Here is a 23106-nt window from a genome sequence, read left to right as displayed (position 1 = left end):
AGCTGACTGTATCCTGATGAGAAAATCTGTCCCCCATACTCTTGTTCTATTCCCTTCCCTCTTTGGACATGTAGAGAGATCAGTTCCAGTGATTTCACTAAGATTCCATTAACATTAAATGGAGCGCACATGACCCAGGAGAATTGAGACTCTGTCAGTGGAAAACTCTAAGTGGAAATGTTCCTGTCCATGGAGCTGTTGCTTTAGAGACCTTGTCAGTAAGAGCTTTTGTCTTACGGGTTTGTAAATATTTATATTTTCAAACTACTATGAGAGGAACAACAGCCATTCCACATGAATGGATTATGTTAAATGTACCCAAAGTCTGTAATTCAAGCTGTCAAACGTGAGGAAATACCAGACTTAAGGCTGCCATTCCAGTCCACTCAGAATAAATAAGGACTTTGGGCAGAGCTCTTTAACACAATGGCTCACAGACATATGGAAGACGTTACCAGGGAAGATGACTGAAGAGAAGGAAAAACACAGTAAATGAATTCAAGAAATACCTAGTCTTTCTTCCAGAGAGGGAACGGATTGGGGCTTGAGGGAGAAGATTGTTGGCCGAGAAGCAGGGAAATGGGATTAATATAAAACCAAGAATGAGGGGTGGCACGTGGAGACTTTTCCTGTTCCTAAGACATCTGTCTGTTTTTCATTTATCGTTTTGGGGGTCTGGTGATATGACACCAATATAGGAATCAAAATGTGTGTCTGGACAGGCTGGGTGAAGGATAGGGGATTTATTTACTGTGGAAGTTCTGCATTAAGAGTGTGGTGCAGTTTCCTAGCCCATAGAACACAGGTGGAAGCTGTAGTTATTGAATAGAAAAAACACATTTCAGGGAGGATTGACCAGTGGGTCATATAAATTTGATTCAGTTCTACAAGCGTGTGCTAGACACCTACTTTGTGCCAGACGTGGGCAATGAAGCTTGAGAAACAATCTGACTTAGTAGAAAGAACTTTAGCTTCTAGTTCTTACCGTGAGGCTCACAATCTTTGCAGAGTGAGACAAATAACTTCCCCTTTCTGAGCATCAGTTCAAAATGTCAGCCTTTTCTTATTAATGACTAAATACTAAGTTAGACGATTTAGCTAAGGTATGGGACTAAATGGGCTTGCAAATACTCTCTGTTTCACCCTAGCCTTTCAGAGGGCTACAGGTGTGGTACTGTGCATTACTATTTCCTCATATTTGGTGCCCTTCTCTGTGTTACACCACCTGTGACAGGATATAATACCCTACTCTTTTTAACTCAAGTGTAACAACAACAACAAAAAAACTTGTTTGTCCAGTGGGATATAAGCAGAAGTGACATGTGTCTGAGCAGAAACTTAGTGAAAGGTTCACTGTATCTGTGTTTTCTTTCCTTCTGCCCTGATGACCATCAATGGTCCATTGTTGCTAATCCATTAGCTTGGGTCCTGGGGTGAAGATGACATGAAACTATATTATTGCTTACCTATCATGGACATAGAGCACACATGAGAAATAAATACTCATGGTTTTAAGTCACTAGATTTGGGGGTCTTCTGTTACTGCAGCAAAACCTACCCATGCTGACTGATACAGGATAAGGGAAAACCATAGTCTGTCAAGTGCACATTCTGACCTTAGAATGTCCTAAGTCATAGTGCGCTATATCACACTGGTGCCTGGCAGAAAAGGAAGAAAGAGCAAATTCTTAATGTTCATAGTCTTTCAATAGATTAGCTCTATCCAGTCAAGAAATGATTTACTCCACCTCTCTGGGAAGGAGAGAGTGAAATTAGTCTAAGTGGCAAAGTGTGTTACTTTAGTGGAGTCTTCTGAAAATGGAAATATGATGACTGCTTCCCCCTATTAGCACTGAAGATTTTTGAAGAGGGAGGTGATGTGCTTGGATCTATTTCTGAAATATCTCTCTTGGGGCACTTTAAAGGAGGGAATGGAGTAAATATGACTGCAGTTAGGTTGACCAAGTAGGAAGAATTAGAGTAATGAGGACAAATGAATGAGGAGGGTAGTCTTAATTAAGAGATGAAGAAAAGAGTACAAATATGAGAAGTCTTTGGTAGGCAGAATTGGTAGTGAGAGTTTAGATGTGTGGAGGTAGTATAGCCAAAGATACAATGGTTATGTCATTCATAGAGAGGAAAAATGCACAAGGAAAATCAATTTAAAACATTAAGTAAGGCATTTAGTTTTGAATTTTCTCTTGTACTCCTACACAGAATATCAGTAATCACATGGCTCTGCCCTTTCGGACCATGTTCAGACACAGACCTTTGGGGAAGATGCATCATTCAAGTGGCCAGTTGTGGCCCTTGTAGTAAATTTATGTCAGATTTACTGGAAGACATTGTTTATGGTTCATGGTAGGTATTCACAGCAAATAAAAGCAGCAGAATTTTGACCACAGTTTTGCACCCTGAGATAGGAGACATCTGCGCAGAATGCCAGGAGAACAACCTAAGGAATTCTACAGACTTGGGTTCAAATTCCAGCTCTACCACTTTCTAGAAGTTTGGTTTGGAGCAAGTTCCTTAAAACTGCTGAATTTCAGCTTTCTCACCTATAAAATGGGGTATAATACTATGTACTTCAAAGGACATTGGGAGGATCCCAAGACTTAATCAATGTGATGTGACCAAAACATAGTAGGCATTTGATAACTGCTATTTCCTTTTCCTTTCCCACATACCACTTAAATGATGTGGAATGAGACTGTCTCTGAAAGACACCATTGAATGATATGCTTGTTATTGGTCAACTCACCCTTTCATTTTGCGAGTCCAAAAACAATCTTTTATGGTAAATCAAAGGGATTTTGCCATCAAAGGAAAGAAAGGGACCAAATATTTTTGGTTTACTACCCAATGAAAATAGCTTGAGCCAGAAGGACATTTTGCCTGGAGGAGAGATGACTTGGATTGGCATGCTGAGGGTAGGGGGAAAGGCAGTGGTCACCATTTCCAAATATCAGATGGTCTTCTGGGATTGGGGGGGATGATGTACTTTGTGGTCCAGACAAAAGAACTCTGGCTAATAGGTCAAAGTTACCATGAGGCATTTCTCAGTTAAATTTACTGCAGCTAATAGCCCCACAATGACTCTTCGGAAGCAATAAGTACTCTGTTATTGATGTATGGAAGCTGAGGTTGGGTGAACACTGGACAATTAAGCAATGAGTAGAGAGATTCCCACAGTTGGTGGGAGGTCCTACTAGATGTAATTCAAGGTAGGAAATGTGTAAGAGGGTCTGTTACATATAAGTCTCTGGCTGTTATCTGGGAGACAAACAGATTCAAAGGAAATAGCTTCTCTCCTCTTAAGCACACAGGCATATCTACATTCTCTGATTCTAGGACAGATTTAGTGACTCAGTCTTCCCAAGGGATTAGTCAGTTCAATCACAGGCTAGATATTATAAATTGTCAACCCTGTGTAGATCCCTTTATGTAGAATCATCCAGTAGGAATTTGTTTCTAAAAATTTGGACTTTTAATGGAGGTGCATTCTCAAGGTTAACCATGAAATTAAAGGAAAGAAAAGCAAGTTAATGAATTATGTCAAGGCATATCTAATTGAAAGTGGAAATGTTATACTGGAAGAGATTTAGAGTTTGTAAAATTGGGTTCTAGGCTTAGTTAGGACAATAACTAGCTGTATCATTTCTTTGATTCATTTCTATTCTGTGAGCCTCAGTATTCCCATGTGTGCCATAGAAATGAAATTTAAAAATTTCCATGTTCATGTCTTGCACCAACATGCTGTAGTGATGTTAATCATATAATAAGTATGTACTAAATGTATACTATAAGCCAGATACCATTTGAGAAAATGGAGTAAAGAAAGTAACAAGACATAGGCTCTGCCCTTGAAGAGTTAACATCCTGTAGATAAGGCAGCTAATAAACATGAAACAGGCTATAAAGGCTGATAGATACTAGGTACTATGGGAATAAAAGTGAGTAAACAAATGGTTTTGTGTTAAAAGATTGAGGAAGGCTTCTATGGGGTTGTAATAAAGTTTCCCATATCAGAATGATGTGGAAAATCAAGATGACTCTCTTGATTATACAGATTCTTACATGTGCTTTAACTAGAACTATTTAGATACACAGGCTGTAGGCCAAATAAATGAAAGCCAGTAAATAAGAGAAAAAAATAAGGAGTGCCTACTACAGATCATACACTGTGCTAATCACTTTATAGACATTAATTCACTTAGTCCTCCTCAGCCTATGGTAGATGGGACCACCTACATATTCATTTTATAGAAAAGGAACCAGAAGCACAGTATTTGAATTTCAGTTAAAATTACAAGTCAGATCCAATGATTAGTGGCTAACCATAAGGGCATGTTGAGAAGGATTCTGAAGCCATATTTGATAACAATAGATAGAATGGCATGCTTAATTAGGAATTCAGGCAACAAATATGATTGAGCTCTTTAAAGGTTCCAGGTGTTGTTATAAATGAGTGGGATACATTGGTAAGCAAAAGTCGACATAATCCCTGCCCTTCTGTTGTTTATATTCTAGAGGAAGATACAAGGAACAATAAATATAAAATATAAAACTCTGTAGCTTGTTAGACATTAAAAAGATATGTGGTAAAAGAAGACAATGTAGACAGGGTAAATGGGTTGTGCAAGCTTAGCAGAAGTATTGCAAAGTTCAGTATGGTGGACAATGTGGGCTTCATTGAGAAGGTGGAATTTAAACAAAGACTTGAAGAAAGTTCAAGGTTAGCAATAGCATGGACATGGAAATGGTGGCATATGAGACAACAAAATAACACATGTGCGATGAAATCAATCTCTAAATTCTAGGTTTCTGTAGCCCTAACATTTAAATAATAGAATTCCAGTCAAGAAAACCAAGAAGTGTGATTTCAAATCTTGCTAGAACCATTTCACATTTAAGGTAGATTTAAATTTTAAAGCTATGAGAATTTGAAAAAAAAAGACTTTTACTCTCTGGGCTCCAGTTTTCTCATCTGTAAAATGGGCATCGAAATATCTGACTCACTGAGTTCTTGTGATGATTTCATGAGATGATGATTGTAAAGTACCTGACATCGAGCCTGACACAGAGTTGGAGTGCTTCCCCCCCACACCCTTTTGGAACTTTCTGGCACTAAAGGAGAAAGAAACTGACTGTTTTCTTTTGAATAACCCACTACATTGTACAAATGTTTCTGAAAGCTGCAAGCCACTGTCCACCTGTTTAAGTGCATTGTTGCAGGTGTATGATCAAGTCCTTGCTGAGGTACTGACATAGCCTTGACTCCCTTATACTTGGGACTATACAGGGAACTTTTTTTCTCCCCTCTTCTCTGTTGGCCCAAGGACTGCAGTGATAGGAATCAGCTCTTGCAATTCCCTTACCAGTTCTTCCTATGGATGTCTCTTTTGCAAATTTAGAGAATATATACACTATCATTTAAATGTAGAATTTTTACAACTTTCTTTTTATGGTAAAAAAAGGTAGTATAAAATCAATGCATAATTGAACTATATCGCAGGAAGAGTAGGTGAACCTGATTTGTAGGCTGGTGATAGTTCACATCCCCAAATATAAATTCAAGTTGTTGAAAGATTTTTTTTTTTTTTTAGATACATCTTTGGAATTAGGAGCTCTACCTAGAAGTAGTTCAGGTAAACCTCACTGAAGGGAAGTAGTGTTTATGAAATTTTGCTTTGGTTCAAATCTCACTTACAATACCTATTGTGTACTTACTGAGATCCTTTGTATGCTGGGCACTATGCAAGGGATTTTAATATCCTATCTAATTTAAGACTTACAACAACTCTGTGAGATGGAAATGTTATCTTTTTATATAAGGAAACTGGGGCTTTTTATATGCCTACTATGTAAGGAAACAGGCTTATTCTGGTGAAATTTTTCTTCAAAGTCACAGAACTCCTAACCTTCAGAGTCAACAGACTTTGAATCCCCCTTACCCCTACCTTTTTTTCCATGAACACCATTCCATAGTTTTAATCAAGCAGGCTTTGCAAGAGAAATTCAAAGCAGTTTATATCACACAAATCAGAAAACTTTGTTTTGGGAGAGAATTTTCACCGTGTTATAGAATATTTTAAGAGAAGGGAAAAAGCTTTCAGATATAAAAGTTGTCTAAAGCAAGAGCTAAAACTCAAGGCATCATTTCCTGTTTGTGAATGCCATACCAGCATTTTCTACACCTTTATTTCTTATCGTTGCGGAAGTGTAGGTAGGTGAGACAAGAGAAATTGGGAAGCCCATATCTGAGGGGCAGAGGGATGGAAAGGAAAGACAGTTTACCTGGGAGGCAAGAAGCATACATTTTGGTCCTTGATTGGCAGGTAATTTGTTTTGGAAAGATCTTGGGCAAGTTGCTTCTCTAGAATTGAGTGTTTTCAGCTCCCTTAGGTGGGAAGCTTTTTGGGCTGACCACTGGGTGCAGCTCCCCTGATTAGGTTCTTTCCTATTGTAAACACTAGAAATGAAGAGGTAAAATTGTCCTTCAACCTCACCTACCCCTTAATGAACAGATGAGAGACAAAGGATTACAAAAGACCAATCTTTGGCTTTCCAAAGCCATGTGGCAATTCAACACAGAGAGGGGACCAGACTCAGGCCCCTGCGTCCCAGCCCAGTGACCTGCATTGCCTCCTGCATGATCAAATCTGATGTCAGATTTCACAGAGAGATGATGTTTTGTTGTTTGTTCTATTATGTTAGTCCAGAGCATATGAGTTTTTCTTCCGTAATGAAAAATGATCACGCTTCTTAAAGAATCATTGAAACGAAAAAGGCAAAGTAATCAAACTGCGTCTGCAGATACTGGCATTTCAGAACACTGAGTGCGTAACAACATAATCCTTAAGGAAATTAGTTAGTGTCCAAGCACACTGGCTGCTTTGACTTTTTCAAATGTACTCTCACCAAAATTAAGATTGTATTGAAAAGTATTCAAGGTCTTTCTTTGGTCTGCATTACAATGTCCGAAGAGAAATGAAACATTTTAATACTGCAGAGTAGTTTCATTTAATTGAAGTGTAAGGGCCAAAATCATGGGGGTGAGACTCCAGCTCTGACATTTACCTGGAATTACGTTTACCTCCAGACCCTGGGCTTTCTGGGAGACAAGCAGGAGCACTGAATGATAAAAGGGTATGAAGTCATGTCATGTCATATTAGGTTTGTATAAAGAGAGAAGAAAAGCCAGTGCAGTAGAATGTACCATGGAGAAGGCTTCATGTATTTTGCCTCATTTATTCCTCATAACAATCCTGTGATATAATTGTGGTTCTCTATTATTTTAAAATGAGGAAGCTGGGACTCCCTGTTATGAAGTAGAGAGTTCAAGATCATTAGTGTGCAGGTCATTAGCATCGCTAGGTTTTAGGACTCTGGGACTTTTTGAAGTCAAGGACTATGCTTTATATGGGTTATTTTGATTGCTCACAATACTTCCAATGAAGGGGCAAGGAATGATTATGTTGAAAGATTGAAACTCTGTTTAGAGATGGTGGAGGGGGATGCTTTTTTTTTTTTTATCTTTCAAAACTCAAATCACTTCATAGAGGAGAGAACAGATTTTTTTTTTTTTCCCGTTGTGTCCTCAGAATGCTGATCAGGAAATACAGATGTGTGTAACAGAACACATACTTAAGAGAAGAGAGTCCATCCTAATGATAAGAGATGTGTGATTTTCACTGGTCTGCCTCAGAAATTGCATGCTTTTTATAATAAGTGTGATCAAGGAGTTAAACAATGACTTCACAGAGATATACAGGAGATTGAAGCCTTGTATGGGACTGTGGACAGGGAAAGCTCTAGGAAGGCATCAAACTCTACATTCTTTGATTTATCATTTGACCTATAGCACTTTGGTTAACATAGAAAGTACTTTCAATTCCTGCAATTTTAAGTTCCTAGGTTGTGTCCAAATACATATTTTTGCAAGTAAAAAAAAAAAAATCCTCGGCAGTGTTATATGATGGCTTTTGGCTGAAATCTCATGCCTAAAATGTGCAACTGAAATATGGCTTTATGGAGGAGCTCCAAGATTTTCAGAATTATGTACTGTTTGAGAGGGGTCAACCACAGAGCTGCACATCTCTACAGTGTCTTCAAACACTCTGAATTGCTGAGGTCTGCAAAACTAATTTGGAAACCTTCAGAATGGGAGGTCTTTTTGGCTTCCCATTCTCAAGCTGCTATCCAACAGAATAGGAACCAGAAAACAGTATGCACTCACTCAAAGCCACCAGGTTGGAAAGTCGATAGCATTAGAGGAAGGCAGGCCCCAGAGATCTATCAAGTAGGTGAAATTCCCCTTTGATGCCCTGAAGCCTCCATTAAACCACAAAATATTGGAGGTGAAAAGTCTCAGGAACACTTTTTTTTTTTTTTTTTTAAGTCAGGGACACTAAACCAAGACTCAAGAAAGGGAAGGAAATTGTTGAAGAAAACATAGTGACCCGATTCCAAGATTAGTATGAAATTCTATGTTCCTTGACGCATTTGATGCTTCAGGAATTAGAAAGTTTCAGGATAAGACAGAACCTCAGACATCACCACCTCACTGGCATTACCCCAACTGGGTATTAGTAAGTTTTCATGGAAAGGGGGTTTCCTAATCAAGTGAGTTTAAATGCTTACAATATTAATTCTTTAGAGACCCATGACACCCATGTTCAAAGCTCTGAAATCTAGCAGAAAAGACATTCATTTGATTTTAATTGTTTCCCAAACGCATTTGACTGCAGAACTATTTTCCTTATGGCCACGCATTGGCATGCTGGGAAACACAGACTTTGCAGAATATAGTTTGGAAGTGCTGGGTTTGACCGTTCTCACCGGGTACTTGGTTTCTCCACTAACAGGACCACCATATAAGTGTCCAGCTTCGGTAGACTGAGGCACTTACCTGATTGCCTGTTACTCCTTACCTTATCAAATTGTAAGTTCTTTGAGTTCCTATCATCATATATAATGATTATGTGATTATTGCTCCTGTAGGCATCTCTGCCACATTTTTCAACAATTCCAACAATCAGGATGCCAATCCTAATTCAGGCATACCTCCTTCTACTGCCCTTTGCTTTATGGCACTTCATAGATACATTTTTTTACAAATTGAACGTTTGTGGTAACCCTGCATCAAGCAAGTCCACTGGCACTATTTTTCCAACATTTATACACTTTGTGTCTCTGTCATATTTCAGTAATCCTCTCAATATTTCAAGCCTTTACATTACTGTTATATTTGTTCTGGTGATCTGTTATCAGTGATTATGACTTCCTGAAACCTTAGATGATAGCATTTTTAAGCAATAAAGTATTTTTAAATTAAGGCATGTACATTTTTTTGATGATATTTGCTTCACTGCAGTGCACTGCAACTGAACTTCCAATATCTCCGAGGTATTCAACCCCAAATGCCTTGATTCAGTCCTAATCTCCCTCAATACAGATCTTCCCTCTATAAAGATGATAACCTTGCAGAGACTGGAAAATGCTAATCATTTCTTCCCTTCTCTCATAAGCTAGAACCTCTTCTTGTTAAATATTCATCAGTTCTTTTACTGCTTCTCATAAAGCATTGGTTTCAAGTCTCCTCACAATTCTAGCCACTGAGTCCAGTTACAATCATGAGATTTTATGCAATTAGACAAATCTAGGTTCAATTTTTAGCTACTCCATTTGGTAGATGTGTAAGATTCTTGAAAAAATCATGGTCATTTTTAATCTCATTTTTTTTTTTTTACTTAGCTGGTAAGAGGTATTTATCTCTTATCTAGCTGGTAAAATCAACCCCATAAAACTATGGTGATAAATAAATAAGAATGCATGTATGATCAATAACATAATATTCAATATATTTTAGCCCTGGCATCTTCATTCCCAGAATCTCACTAATTGTAGGAATCTATTCTGAAGCAGCATCCTTTGGGTCTATCTTGTGAACATTTGGTTAGATAAGAAAAAATAGAGGACCCTATCAAGGGAAATGATTTGCCCTTCTGTTTCTGACAACTTGTAGAGAAATGAGTTCTAGTTCTTCTCATATGTTACCAAGTTACAATTTGACTTTTCCCTATCCAATCCTGCTTCCCTCACTTTACAGGTGTTTTGGAGAGCACTCTCCAATAAACCACCTGCATGCAATTCTTGAATGAGAGTCTGCTTTTCAGAGCACTCAAAATAGGACACTCAGAAATAACATAGGGATTTGTGGGATCAAGGTGAACTGAGGTCTTGCAGCTATGTCAGAAGGAGCAATGAGCTAGCCAATTTCAGGTAATAATAGCAACGTGCCCTCCCTTCATACTCTTTTGGGATGAAGCCTAGAGAAAACAGGTGTTAAGTAGCCTCTATGTCACCTGGATTTAACTCAGTTTCTGTTTAGACATAGAATTCTTGTCGTCTTTTTAGGTTCAATTTCATAAAGTTGGGGCTAGGGAGAAGAGATAAGAATAGAGTGAGAACTAGTTGGAACATATTAGACCCATCCTATTTTCTTCTCTGGGATTCGGTTCCCTACCAATACAATGGATCAACCAAATTAGATAATTTCTGAAGGATTGTGTGGCTCTGTCCTGCAGGGTTCTATTCTTTTTCCAGAACTTCATCAGTTCTTCTCCTATCCCTTAAAATGGGAGTTTGAGCCCTTTTGTGCAATTAACAAAGAGTTATATTACAGCTACCATGTGCTAATCCTATTGGTTGGTTTTGAAGACATTAATAGTGAACTTATTGGAAAAAGTCTAGAACTTCATGAAGATTACAATCTAGGTGGTTAGACATACAATTAAATAAACAATATGAAAGGGTGCTGAAAAATAGAGACAGTTCAAGATGCTATGGAAACACAAAAGTAGAGGGGACTCAGCAATATAAAGAAGCGAGGAAAGTCTTCTCATAGGAAATGTCCTTTAAACTGAGGCTTGAAAAATGAGCCACACCAACAGATAATGAAAGAGGTTCCAGACAGATAAAACAGATGCAAAATACTAGAGGCTTCAGGATACCTGATTAGTTTGAGCAACTGAAAAACGGCAAAACTTGCAAAAGGGTTCTAGCTGTGTTGGAAATTATAAAAAATAAACAGTGTGCATCTGAAAGAAGGGTCATCTTATATTTTGTCACCTAACTTAGCCTATGCCCTTATTTAAATATGTGGACCAGCATACTTGCATCACCTAGAGGCTTCTGAGAAAAACAAACTCTCAGGCCCTACCCTAGGCCTACTGAATCAGCTTCTTATTGGAAAGAGGTCCAGGAATCTGTTTCAATAAGCTCTTTGGGCGATTTTTATGCACACTAGATATTGTGAATCACTGTTCTGTATCATTTCAGGAGTCAAAACTACCCTCCTCTTTTTTTTTTTTAAGATTTTATTAACTTATTTATTTGAGGTGGGGAGGGGCAGAAGAAGGAGTGAGAGAATCCCAAGCAGACTCCCCACTGAGCACAGAGTCTGACGCAGGGCTCGATCCCAGGACCCTGAGATCATGACCTGAGCTGAAACCAAGAGTCAGATGCTTAACTGACTGACCCCCCAGTTGCCCCTCAAAACTACCCGTCTGATATATCTGATTCAAATCTTGGCATTTGAGGTTATATTCACAGAGACACAGAAAATCAAGCATCCAGTCCTGAGGATTTGGTATTCAGAAGCCAGAAGAATCCAGAACTCCAAATCTCCCTGCAAAGTCCCTAAAATTTGTGAACAAAAAATGAGCTCACCAGACTCTGAAATATAGCTCTCAAGAGAGCATGATGTTTATAGGATTTGGGAATATCAATTATATGACAGAGACACTTTCCTCTCTGCAACCAGCCAACAATAGCCCTGTTTCTCCATAAATGTCACCAGTGGGGCAGGTCGGATATGATTTGGTTGGTGCTGCCATGTGAAATACCTTTTATGTGTCAGTTTTTAAACAAATGGAATAATTTAGCATCACCCTGATATCTTAAATTAGCATGCTAAAACCTAGGCCACAATAAGAAAAACTGCCCTTCGTTGCTAAGAGTCATGTTAGCACCTCTTTAGGGCAGTAAAGGAAAAGATAAATGATAATGGGAAAAAAAAAAAAAAACAATTTCCATCATGCTTTCAGCTGTGACTAAAGCCCAGTATATGAGGCAGAAGCTTTTATTGAGAGATCATAACAGATAATGCATCATAAGCCCAACAAGCATCAAAAAGAACAGCATGTAAGGAAGAAAGCCCTTCCTTGGCAAGAGACTTTGTTAGTATACCTGGAAAATCCTCAAGGTAAAGGACAAGTCAAGCAATAACTAGGTGCCTGGAATCCATAATATACAGCCAACCTCATCTCAAATGTTATTGTTTGTTTAAGGACTGAATTAATCCTTCCATTTTGCTCTTCTTGGTTCATATGATGATCAAATACTTAATGGGGGAAAAAGCAGGTTCTCTGACTTCTGATAAAACTCCTAAAAAGGAGGACTTGTAAAGGGCTTTGGATAAGAGTGTTGCCCTCAAGGAAGATCGAGTGAATTGGGTCTTTTCTAGTTCTCATCCCTGAACTCAGTTCCAGACTTTCTTAGGATAACAAACCCAATAAGATGCTCTGAACAACTAGAATGTCTCTCACTTGGCAGGCCCTACTTTCCTGAGAAGGCAATTTGGTTTTAAATAGCAAATGTGTTTCTGCACCATACATCTGTACATGATTTATTTATCCTTATGCTTACCTATTGGCTTTAGTTTGAAGCAATTAGATATTTGTGTTGATCTTTCCCAAACCAGATTGGAAGTTTCAAGATGGCACTCACCATGACATAGACATCTCAGTTTTCCTTAAAGCATCTAGCATCATGCTTGGAATGTAGAAGGCCCTAATTAGTCTTATTTTCTTTATGCTAAATCATGTTCTTGGATCACTACACATGAAAACCCATCTGAATTCTAAGGAAAGATTTCAAAGCCTCAGGTTAAGTTGGAGCTTTGACTCATGTTTACTTGATGCATTCAGATGTGTTTGTGATGAATCGAGCTTTATCCATGGCAGGGTTTCATACAAAGTGCATTGGGATGTTTGGTGATGGTTATAACCGGAACAAAAGACCTATATACGTCTTTTCCTCAAAATCTACTTTTTCCCCAGCCATGTATGGCACAGTAAAATGCCATCTAATTGCTTTCAGAGTAAACTTTCTTGGGCTATAAAATAACTATGTCTGTGGATGCTTTACATGTGAATTATTTGGCCTGGTAGAGTAGAGAGAGCAACTGGAGTGCTTATCAGGGTCATCTGGAGCCTCATCCCAGCTCTCTAAGAACTGCCTGTATGAACTTTGTCAATTCCTTCCTCTCTTTGGTCCTTTTTGTATTGATCTGTATGATAAGGTGGTAGAAGTGATCGCTCAGGTCCTTTCAGCTCTAACATGTAAAGATCTCTGTCAATTTTGAAATCACCTATTTTTGGTTTTACCATTTTTACACCTAATTTTGCTGTCTCCTGTAAGGCATGGGAGGCTTAAGTGTTATAAATGTAGTGTGATGGATGTTTAAATTTTCCATTAATAAGACTATTCATCAAATACAGGTTGTATTAATATAGCAACTAAAATAGAACAAATGCTAATTTTAATGCCTTATAATAAAGAATGTTGATGGGCTAATGGAGAGGAAGGTACAGGAATATGAAAACTCTAATGTGAGAGAGAACGGCCGTGTTGTGATGAGGGAGGCATAGATAAAAGGAAAGGGCTGTGGAGTTCAGAAGGGGAGTTGCTTGATTGATGGAAGACGTGGTGTTTTCATCCATACTTGAAGGATCCATGTTGTTTTTCATGTTGGAGACCTCCCAGAGTTATGACTGGTACGTAGAATGTGACGGCTATGAGAGGGGCATAAAACTGGAAATGAAGTTTAGTAATTAAGTTGCTTAAGTTAATTAACTTAAATTAAGTTAGTAATTAAGTCTGAATTATGAAAGGGAACCAGGGCCAGGTGTAGGAGTCTGGAGTATTTTAAAATTAGTAGCTCTGAACCCTGGCTATACACTGGAAATCACCTGAGAAACATTTAAAAAATATCTGTGTTGCGGGTCCTTCCTCAGAAAATTATTTCATGGTCTGCATCAGAGCCCACGTACCCATATATTTTTTTTTAGTTATTTACTTATTTTACTTGTTTATTTGAGAGTGAGAGAGAGAGAGTGTGCATATATGCGTGAGGTGAGTGGTGGGGGAGGGGCAGAGGGAGAGAGAGAATCCCCAACCAGACTCTTGTGCTGAGCATGGAGCTGGATGCAGGGCTCAGTCCCAGGACCCCAAGATCACGACCTGAGCCAAAATCAAGAGTCTGTTAACTGAGCCACCCAGGCATCCCTTCATATATTTTTTTTTTAACTCCACAGATAAATGTCACATGCAGCTACAGGTGAGAATCAATGCTTTAGGTTATGGTGGGGCCATGGAAGGTGGGAGGCAGGTGAAGGATAGAACCGTAATAGTTCTATACAAGGTAATAGTCTTGTAATGAGTTGGAAAGAGATAGACCCTCTTGGCAACTGATATATGAATCGCTTTGGAGAGAGAGAGCTTTCTTTTTAAAAGATGTCCTTTACAGCAGAAGTCAGCCCTGGTTCCCGGCCAGGTATCATGAGGAAGAAAGGGTCCCTCTGCATAATTAAGGTGAGAGGAAGACCAGAGCAAAAACTGGCACTGCGGAGGAAGAGTTGGCGTCGAGAGATGGGAGTGACCTAGACGGGCTGAAGGTGAGGAGGAGATCCTTGGGAGAGGAGACCTGTGTAACAGGCTTCTTTCAAGGGCAATGTTGTTGCTATACTACATTGCTCTCCCTCAGGAAGGCATAAGTCTTCAGGAAAACACCTAAGAAGGGAAATGTGCTGGCTGTGGTAGGACTTCTTGTGGAAGGTCATGGAAGACTAGACAGTTGTGTTGAGTGCTATGGTGCCAAAGGGCTACCATGAACAACTAGCACAGCTAGTTACTCTAGGTTGGAGAACTGTAGAGAGGTGGCTGGTATGTCCTAGAGAAAGTTCTCAAACACGACTGAGCCACAGAAGCAATGAGATCACTAATTATAAATGCAGATGCCTGGGCTCAAAGTCAAACCTTATGCTAACCTCAGTTTTTGATGGTGTGGCTCAGTACTCTGTACTTTTAACCAGTTCTGCATGTGCAACCTATGGCAGAAGCCCTGAGTTTGGGCAAGATTCATATGGAGGATATATAAGAAAGTAGGGAGATCTAGGGGCAGGGAGGCAGAGAGACAACTAGAATTGAGAAGGTCTTATAATAGTTTAAGAGAGAGGGAAAAGAGATGCCGCGAATCTAGGTAATAACAGCAGGTTTGCGTGGAGAGGAGATGACTAAAAGAACAGAATCATGCGAAACAAACGAACATTGCCATGTGTCTGGGCCTGGCCAAAGACATAACAAACATCTGATTTTTTTTTCTCCTTTCTATTTCTGTTGTCCCCTGGGACAGATAGCTTTGGGCCTCATGGAATTATGAATCAGAGCGTTCTGACATATGCAGCTAATAGAACATGCATTAGCTTTAAAATTAGGAGCTCTGTTCTGAGTGCCTATGATTTCATTCTTTATTCCAAGAACATTAGCCTCTCCTAATATAGAAGGGATGTGAAATTTTCATATAAGTTTCACTGATTCTCTTACAATGGATCCACTATCCATTTAGTATTTCTCTGCCAATTCTATTCTTTCTACTCAGGAGATCGCAAAATTATTCCCTACCAGCTTGATTTCTGAATTACTGAGACTATTAACCAAAGTGTCTTTAAGTGAGGAGTTCTCATTTTAGGGTGTTATGTGCTTCCTGAAATTAAACAAAAATGTGTGTGCGTGTGTGTGTATTAGAGGTCTCCCTCCCTCTAGGGAGACAATCCATGGGATTTTCCAAGAAGGCCACAACCCGTACATGATGCAGTGCCTCTGGGACGTAAGAAAGAAGATGCTTAAAGTCAAGTATTGGCTCTATCTGTGTGATTTGGGATGAGGCTATCACTCCAAGTTTTACTTTACTTCCATACAATATGGGGATATGAATTCAAAGTATCTTGCATATTCAAACATGCCCAGTAGAAAGCCATAGGGTACAGGGGGTTCCTGTACCCCATAAGCAATCTGATGTGCACAGAGACAGGGGCACCCTCACTGGATCCACCACACAGTCCATTTGGGGGGAAAAACATAAACAAAATAAATTTATGTACATTCATGATCTTTGTAACTGGGATATTGTGTCCATATAAACTAAAGTTCCCTCTCGTTCATTCACCATGAGAATTACCATGAGAATAAATGTAAGACCAATGGCATGGACCATAATGATTGGTGTAAATGCAGTGTTTCACTTAAGCTTCACAATCCCACTAAGTGGATATACTTAATTCCACTGCATGAACGAGGAAGGAAACCTGAGAGGTGGGGGTACGCCAACCAAGCTCATAGTGCCACAGCCAGGGTTAGCGATTTGGGGGAAAGAAGAACAGTTTGCAGGAAAGCTGCTCTCACTTATCTGAAAAGACAGCCCCACAGGGAAGGGAGGTTGCTTTTTTCCCAGGTGGGGAGCAGAACTCCCATCAGGGAGTGCTTCATTGTGAGGTTGTGAGTGTCCAGTCATTAGAAATACTCAGGCAACCTGTCTAGAGCATTATAAATGAGATTCATGATTTGGATGAAGACCCCAATTTGAGGGGTCTCTTCCCAAAGCTGGAGCCTGCGTTTGCAAGATAAAAAGTAATCTCTGTAAATTCCTCAGGGGAGGAAGTGGACTCAGACATTGGCCCTTGTGACAGAGATTTCAGTTTGCCTTAAACAAAACCATAGCCTGATTCTGTCTGTGCTTCCTCCTGAGATAAATGGTTGTTGCAGTGTCTGCTGCTCATCTCAGATACAAATGATGCTAGTAAATGCTCTCAGACCCCTTGGGATGCTCACCTGAAAGGTGGCTTTGCCACTGACATTTTCACGGCTCTGAAGCAACTGGCCCATAAATTTGTTAACTTACAGATAGCATAAGAACACTTTTTTCCAAGGCTGGCTGGGGAAATCAAATGAGATCATGTATGTAAAATTGTCCCGGCACATAGTAAGTTTTCAATAAATACTAGTTGAATCCAGTTCTGTTCCGATAGGTACAGACATATACCACCCAGATCCCTTTTGAGGAAGAGCATGCTACCCACGTACCAGGAATGCTTGCCAGAGAGCTTCCAACTGCCAGAAACTCAGGGCCCACCCCAGCTGCAGAGAACTGCCTTGTGGAGCTCACACCCTGCTGGGGAAGTCTGCCTCCAGAGACTGGGAGAGGGGTATAAAGTCTCAGCCACTCGCACCTAATGTGGGACACCCTGACAGGCTCTTCTCTGGACAGGCTGAGCCTGGGTCAGGCCTGCTGGCTGTGCTTCTCCCTCTATCGATTCCACATCTGCTCTCCACTTCTCACATAGATTGATCCCTAATAAACATCTTGCCTTCTAAACTGCATTCCAGTGTCTGTTCCCAGAGAACCCATTCTGCCACGTCTGCCCATATCCCACAGACCCGTATGCAAATTGAAAAGATTCTCATTTCAGCTTCCTGGAGTGTGTTACTTGAGCTCAGGTGTTTCTCTAGCCTTTAGTGTCCTGGTTTCTAGTGGGAGGTCTTGGGCCAGACAGCCTGTAAGGGTTCTTGTGGCACTGACTCTGCACAAGTTTCCATTGCTTCCATTCATAAGCTCATCGCACCCACTGGGAAGCCTCCTCTGCATCTTGTTTCCTTCCCTGTGTTCCCAAAGCATCCTGCCTTCACAGCAGAAAACCCTTCCAAGTGCAACATCATTTAGCTTTAGTATGTCTGTCTTCTTGCTTGATGGATACCTTTGGATCAAAGACACTGTCTTTCACCTTAAAGTCACCTACAGCACCTCCTGCCAGGTCTGGAGCCTTGAAGGTATTCAATAAATGGGTGTTCAATAAATAAAGCCATACAGACACTCTCCGGGTAGCTCTGAGTGAGGAATACATAATGAATGGCACTCCATAACTCTCTTTCCAATTGTCCCCTTCTTTGGTAAACCATATCGCACTTAGTGAAGATCCATTTGTTTTCAAATGAATTGCGAGACAGAAACATGTCCAAGTAACTGGCCCATTAAATGAAGACAGGGCACTGTATTTTATTTTATTTTTTTTAAAGATTTTATTTATTTATTTGACAGAGACACAGTGAGAGAGGGAACACAAGCAGGGGGAGTGGGAGAGGGAGAAGCAGGCTTCCCGCTGAGCAGGGAGCCCAATGCGGGGCTCAATCCCAGGACTCTGGGATCATGACCTGAGCTGAAGGCAGACGCATAACAACTGAACCACCCAGGCATCCCAAAATACACTATGACAGGTGTATTTTAATCACTTGTCATAGTCAGGTGGTACAGAACAACAAAATGTCATTCTTTCCCAACCAAGCATATCTTTTTTTCAAAAAATGAAATTACAATTGCTCTGTATTAATTTATTTTTGTTTCCTTATAAGAAAGCAAGATGAGATCTGCCAAAAGACAAAGGGCAATGAGGTAGCTAGACAGACCAAAAAGTGGTAGAAAAAATTGGGAGGGAAAATGAAGTTATATGTATTAAATGCCTAATACATGCCAGGCACTCTCCTAAGCCCTTAGCATATATTTAATTTAATAATTATATTTCACAGACAAGAAAGCTGAGGCACAGATTGGTTGGTGATCTGCCATGAGTCATCTGCCGTGAGTCATACAAGAGAGGTTGCAGAGGTGGAAATAGAAACTCAGGTATTTTGTCTCCGGTGTGTAGATCTGTCTCAAGGAATAAATGGACCTATAGAACTGCAATGTATCCAGCATATCCAATTGTCAAGGATGGCCCATGTAGGTCGTTCAAAGGGTGAGGAAAGGGGGTAGGAGGAGAGAAGGAAAAAGAGAGAGAGAATTACGAGCAACAGTGTAATCAAATAATACTGATCTCACTTATACGTACAATCTAAACAAAGCAAAAGTAGAAAAAAAAAACAAGTTGAACTCATAATAACAGAGAGTAGAATGGTGGCTACCAGAGGCTGGAGGTAAGAGAAAACGGGAGATATTGAACAGGGTACAAACTTCCAATCATAAGATGAATCAATTCTATAGACCTAATGAACAGCGTGGTGACAAGAGCTAATAACAATGTACGCTTGACATTTGCTAAGAAAGTAAATCTCAAATGTTCTCTCCCCAAAAATAAAATGGTAGCTATGGAAAATGATGGATATGTTAATTTGATTGTGGTTATCATTTCACAATATATACATATATTAAAACATCACACCGTGCATCTGAAATATATGCTATTTTTATTTGTCAAAAATAAATAAGAATAAAAAAAACTACTTATTGAGTAGAAAGCTCCTAAACAGGAGGACATGTATAATTGCAAAGCATATTTCATAACCACAAAGACCTTCAGGTATACAGTTGGAGAGAGAGGACATAAGTGCATACGAAGACAATTAGCTACCCAGGGCAAGGAGTAGGAATGTTACAACCCCCGCATCATATGCTCAGAGTCAAGAGCTTGTTTCAAATAGAGCAGTCAAGATTGACCACAAGGAAGACCTCTCCTCACTCCTAACTAATTTGGTGATGAGTGTGAATAATGTCCTATTTCCTCAGCCTTTGTCTGATCTCTCCTTTCAGGGTCTCCCCACCTAACACATTCTCTACAGTTATCAGCGGGAGCCTCCTGAAAACAGAGACCACAGTGTAACACTCTGTAGCTTAGCAGTTCAGTGGCTTCTCTGTCCCCTAAAGATAAAGAACCTTGCTCTATACAACCATGAGGCTTTTGCATATCTACTTAGTAACCAAGTTACTACTAAATTGCCATAAGAGAAGAAGAAAAGAATATCCAGGTTTTCTGAAATCAGCCCTATAGCCAGACATTGTGCCCCATTTCAAGAAGTCGTGTGCATGTCGCCCTGAAAATTGTCCACATTTTTTCAGTTTACTTTCAAATATGAATCGCCATGTAGACCTAGAATTTGCCTACAACCATATCCAGCTGTGTACCATGAGTATTTTAAATAGAGAACACATAAGATATGGAAGAATCTTAGAAATACAGCTCTCTAAAAACACTACTTCAAACAAAGGCTCTTAGCAGAAGAAAGCCTTTGAGTTAGAAAAACCAGGACCCAACATAGAAGGCTGCTTTAAAAAAGCTGGAAGCTGTTCTGGTGAAAAACTGTAGAAAAGCCAATCCTATCTGTGAAGATTTTGCATACAGGTGTATAATATAGACATAGAGGTCCAATTTCCTTTGTAGAAAAGGAATGTAGCGTTGTGACGTTTGTGAAATCCTAAACCTGAGCAAGGGTCGGGGGGAATCATTAGAGTCTGAACACATATGCCAAGGTATGCTTTATGAATGCTGAAGCTGAAAGAATCACTTTTAAGGACGTACACAGGTTTCCCTCCTGGCCACTCTGCATCCGGCCCTTCTTAAAGGGTCTCTCTTGGAAAATAAAGTCAGTGCTTTTTTTTTTTTTTCCAATGGACCCACAAAGCAGGAACAGATGTGACATGAGTAACCTCTATTTTGTGCATACCTCAGAGAAAAACGACACAGACTAAAGCAGGGGATCTGGCTCCATGCCAGAGAGAAGGACAATTGGAGCTGAGGCCTCTAATGACATGGTTCACCTCAGCTCACTCCTTTGTGCTTGCGTGGAGCATGCAGGTGGGGGGAGAGGGCCATGTCTACTCATTGGAAGCATAAATGAAGTATTTGCAAAAGTCTGCCATTTTCCTCAGCTCTGCCCCCTCTTTTTCCCATATCAGAACACCCATACAGCTGTAGTGGACCATCTCTTAATGCACAGAAGATGTGATAAGGCGTGTGTCCACCGCTGGGGTGCCAAACTCTGACACCCTGAGTTACAATTCTGATGCTGCCACCTACTAATCCCATAATTTCTTCTTCTTTTTTAAATTTTATTACGTTATGTTAGTCACCATACAATACATCATTAGTGTTTGATGGGGTGATCCACGATCCATTGCATGGAGGACACTAGGAGAAGGAAGGGAAAAATGAGGGGGGGGGCGGATTGGAGGGAGAGATGAACCAGGAGAGACTATGGACTCTGAAAGACAAACAGGGTTCTAGAGGGGAGGGGCGAGGGGGGATTGGTCAGCCCGGTGATGGGTATTAAGGATGGCACGTACTGCATGGAGCACTGGGTGTTATACGAAAATAATCACATAATTTCTTTAAAAAAGTATGCTCTCTGTGTGTCCTTCTTTGTTGTATACATAAGGATAATATCATCTGTTTCATGGCGTTATTTTTAAGCATTTGGTCAATAGTACATAAGGAGCTCTGAGAACAGTGCCCAACACACAGCAAATCTTTGATAGATAGTATTTGTTATAATTATTGAGAACCCCTTTCATTCTGTTTGATTTTGTTTTGGGTCCACTTCTTATTTCTTCCTCAAAAGAAAGGAAGACCCTCGAGTGCAGAAAACATGTGAAATTCACCTTAATCTTGTACTGTCTCAAGATTTCAGTGGTGTGCTGGTAAATGTTCAACAACTGCCTCTCCAAAAAAGAAAGCTCAGATTTGTCATGTTTGCCAATTTCTGTGGCATGAATGCTCCCACCATGGTCATTTTCAAGCTATTAACATGACGTCAACTGACTCGCAAAATTCCTGAAAACTTAATAGTGGTCTCTTGTGGGGCAATACAAGCCAGCTTTGGTATACCACTGAATGCATGTGCCAAAGAAATGTGAAAGAATCAGCATGTGTATAAACAAATGAAGAATTAATGATTCACACCCACCAGGGATTCTCAATGGTAAGAGAGCCATAGCATGCTACCATTTATTTTTTCCCAGCCATATTGAGGTATAACTGACAAATAAAAATTATATATATTTAAGGTGAACAACGTGTTTTGATATACCTATACATTCTGAAATGATTATCACAACCAAGCTAATGAACATATCCATCACCTCACATAGTTACTTTTATTTATTTGTTTATTGATATGGTGAGAACACTTAAAATCTACTTTCTTGGCAAATTTCAAGTACACCATTCAGTGTTATTAACAATAGTCACTATAATGTACATTAAATTCCCAGAATTTATCAATTGTATAAGTGAAAGTCTGCTCCTTTTGAGTAGTATTTCTCCATTCTCCCAACCCTGAAACCCCTGACAGCTACCATTCTATTCTCTGTTTCTAGGAGTTCAAATTTTTTTTTTTTTTTTAGAGTCTACATATAAGTGAGATCATAAAGTATGTGTCTTTCTGTGTCCGGCTTATTAAACTTAGCATAATGTCCTACAGCTTCCTCCATATTGCCACAAATATTAGGAGTTCCTTCTTTTTATGGCACATGATGTTCCATTGTACATACTACATTTTCTTTATCCATTCATTCATCAGCAGACACTTCAGATGTTTCCATACCTTGGCCATTGTAAATAATGATGCAGTGAACACAGGGGTAATTTATTGCATTTTGCAATAATCTTTGCTATCCTCATGAAAGAGACCTCTGGATCAGTAGGAATATTTACTGACAATTTCTACAGAATATTAGTCCCTTGGTTATCCCAAGAAAATCTTGATCTGAAAACCTTGGGTACTGTCACATGTTATATATTTTTTATGAAAATTCATAATGCACATGGGTATATTAAAGCCACTGATAAGTCTTGTAGTAAAGAAACCCAATTCTTTACTGTAATGTAAAGAAATATTTCTTAAACATACTTGACCACTAAAACTGTTTGACTGGGTAACTAGCAACATCATAAGGAATTAATGTCTCTGAAGAACACACAATGAAATAAACTGACAGAAATACTTTTTTTAATTATATAGAAAGGAGTAGAGGGGCCTGGGTGGCTCAGTCAGTTAAGTGTCTGTAGGTAATGATCTCAAAATCCTGGGATTGAGCCCCACATCATTGGGCTCTCTGCTCAGTGGAGAGTCTGCTTCTCCCTCTGCCCCTCCCCCCAGTTTTTGCTCTTGCTCTCTCTCTCTGTCTCAAATAAATAAATAAAATCTTTAAAAAAAAGA

Source organism: Callorhinus ursinus, unplaced genomic scaffold (genome assembly GCF_003265705.2).
Source record: "Callorhinus ursinus isolate GAN/ISIS: 27379988/994484 unplaced genomic scaffold, GSC_fseal_2.0 scaffold24, whole genome shotgun sequence".
Classification (NCBI taxonomy): domain Eukaryota; kingdom Metazoa; phylum Chordata; class Mammalia; order Carnivora; family Otariidae; genus Callorhinus; species Callorhinus ursinus.
The sequence above is the reverse complement of the archived record's forward strand: the minus strand, read 5'-3'. Positions refer to the sequence as shown.